At 57.5% G+C, this 2,500-nt stretch overlaps 1 non-coding gene across 1 annotated transcript in view; it reads right to left on the bottom strand.

Annotated features, from left to right (window-relative positions):
* LOC124749538 overlaps positions 1–1,090 on the bottom strand; it is a 1,909-nt gene extending 819 nt beyond the window's left edge. Inside the window, exon 1 of the ribosomal RNA XR_007011889.1 lies at positions 1–1,090. This exon is cut by the window's left edge and continues 819 nt beyond it. This is a non-coding gene — a ribosomal RNA (small subunit ribosomal RNA).
* Positions 1,091–2,500: the final 1,410 nt, after the last annotated feature.

Genomic DNA, 2,500 nt, shown 5'->3' with positions numbered 1-2,500 from the left:
TCGAACCTCTAACTTTCGTTCTTGATTAATGAAAACATACTTGGCAAATGCTTTCGCTTCTGTTCGTCTTGCGACGATCCAAGAATTTCACCTCTAACGTCGCAATACGAATGCCCCCGCCTGTCCCTATTAATCATTACCTCGGGTTCCGAAAACCAACAAAATAGAACCGAGGTCCTATTCCATTATTCCATGCACACAGTATTCAGGCGGGCTTGCCTGCTTTAAGCACTCTAATTTGTTCAAAGTAAACGTGCCGGCCCACCGAGACACTCAATAAAGAGCACCCTGGTAGGATTTCAACGGGGTCCGCCTCGGGACGCACGAGCACGCACGAGGCGGTCGCACGCCTTCAGCTCGCCCCACCGGCAGGACGTCCCACGATACATGCCAGTTAAACACCGACGGGCGGTGAACCAACAGCGTGGGACACAAATCCAACTACGAGCTTTTTAACCGCAACAACTTTAATATACGCTATTGGAGCTGGAATTACCGCGGCTGCTGGCACCAGACTTGCCCTCCAATAGATACTCGTTAAAGGATTTAAAGTGTACTCATTCCGATTACGGGGCCTCGGATGAGTCCCGTATCGTTATTTTTCGTCACTACCTCCCCGTGCCGGGAGTGGGTAATTTGCGCGCCTGCTGCCTTCCTTGGATGTGGTAGCCGTTTCTCAGGCTCCCTCTCCGGAATCGAACCCTGATTCCCCGTTACCCGTTACAACCATGGTAGGCGCAGAACCTACCATCGACAGTTGATAAGGCAGACATTTGAAAGATGCGTCGCCGGTACGAGGACCGTGCGATCAGCCCAAAGTTATTCAGAGTCACCAAGGCAAACGGACCGGACGAGCCGACCGATTGGTTTTGATCTAATAAAAGCGTCCCTTCCATCTCTGGTCGGGACTCTGTTTGCATGTATTAGCTCTAGAATTACCACAGTTATCCAAGTAACGTGGGTACGATCTAAGGAACCATAACTGATTTAATGAGCCATTCGCGGTTTCACCTTAATGCGGCTTGTACTGAGACATGCATGGCTTAATCTTTGAGACAAGCATATGACTACTGGCAGGATCAACCAGGGAGCTGCGTCAACTAGAGCTGAGCAGCCGGCCGCCCGGGAGTGTGTCCCGGGGGCCCGCGCGAACACGCAAGCGTCCGCTCAATCATTCTGCAAACAGGAGGAGGCTGAGCTCCCCTGCACAATACACCTCGAAACCCTCTCAGGTCCCGGCGGCGCGCAGCGCCGTCCCAAGTACTTGGTCGGGTTCGAGAGAGGCGCAATCGCCCGGAGTTAGGCGAGTAGACGCTTTCGGTGCGACCACCCGTGCTCCCAACTGAGCTTGCCGCTGCCGACAGAGGCCCGGGAGCGTGCTGTCGTGGCATTGCCGGCGGGAGACAACACGCGCCACCTACGGTGACCGGCAGCTCCAACGCCAGCGCCACAGAAGGACAAAAGCCCCACTTGGGTGCCGAAGCGAACTCTCCCAGCACAGCGCACGCGCCAACACATCCGCACAGCTGCGATACAAACCACCAGCGAGAACCGCTGGGGCGACCGAGCAGCAGACGGCGTCGCGGCGCCGAGCGCCGGGCGGCGGCGCATCCTCAACGCACACAGTCCTCAATCGGACCAGCACACTGAAGATGTCCACCGCGCTTCGCACCGGGCCCGCGAGGACCTACTTTGGCCGCACGGCGCCGCGCGCAGGGTGCGCCGGCGCGCAGCTGCGACGCCTGCCGCGTCCGTCGGCCGGCGCGCCTGCCACTGGCCGCCCCCACCAGCCGGCTGTAGCGCGTGCGCCCACGCACCGCGCGGCCAGCACGCCGGGAGGCGCCCCCTCACCGGCCGGGGACGGTCCCACCCAGCCACCGCCGCGTATCGCTTCACACCCAGATGCCGTTCAGTTTCGTCGGCATGGTGGGTATCGCTGGAACAACCGGTTAGTACCTCAACCTATCGTCGCCATCACCGATTCACCCCTAGCGAGAACAACCGCACCACAACAGGTTACCATTTGTTCATTTGCGTAACTTCACCAGAAAACGCAGGCGTCCATCGCCATTTGCAACTTCAACGATTATTGCATGCCTGTGTCAGGTGTCACGCCACACTACGTCTGCCCACATACACGCAACAAAATGTGCACGCCTAGACAATACGTGGAAGGTGGCCCCCGTACGTATGCGATGTCCATTGCTCGAACGACTGTCAACCGGCCTCTGTAGCATGTCGCAGATATGGAACGCGGTGCACCATGCCATCACGGTGTGTGAGGAGAGACGACTAGGTCCGAATACATCAACAGACAGCTCATGCTGATCGCCATCCACGGCGTCCGTTCCTCCCACACGTCTCTATGGCGTACCACACTGCAATCCAGCTCTCATAGGGAGACGACACGTAGCTGCGTGCACAATATTTGCACTGTATGGTCCGCCGTTTTTGGGCGCAGTCGTTGTGCGGTCACACATGTGCCACGATGTATCATTCA

Source organism: Schistocerca piceifrons, unplaced genomic scaffold (assembly GCF_021461385.2).
Source record: "Schistocerca piceifrons isolate TAMUIC-IGC-003096 unplaced genomic scaffold, iqSchPice1.1 HiC_scaffold_439, whole genome shotgun sequence".
NCBI lineage: Eukaryota > Metazoa > Arthropoda > Insecta > Orthoptera > Acrididae > Schistocerca > Schistocerca piceifrons.
Note: the sequence above shows the minus strand (reverse complement) of the source record. Positions and strands in the feature narration are given on the sequence as shown.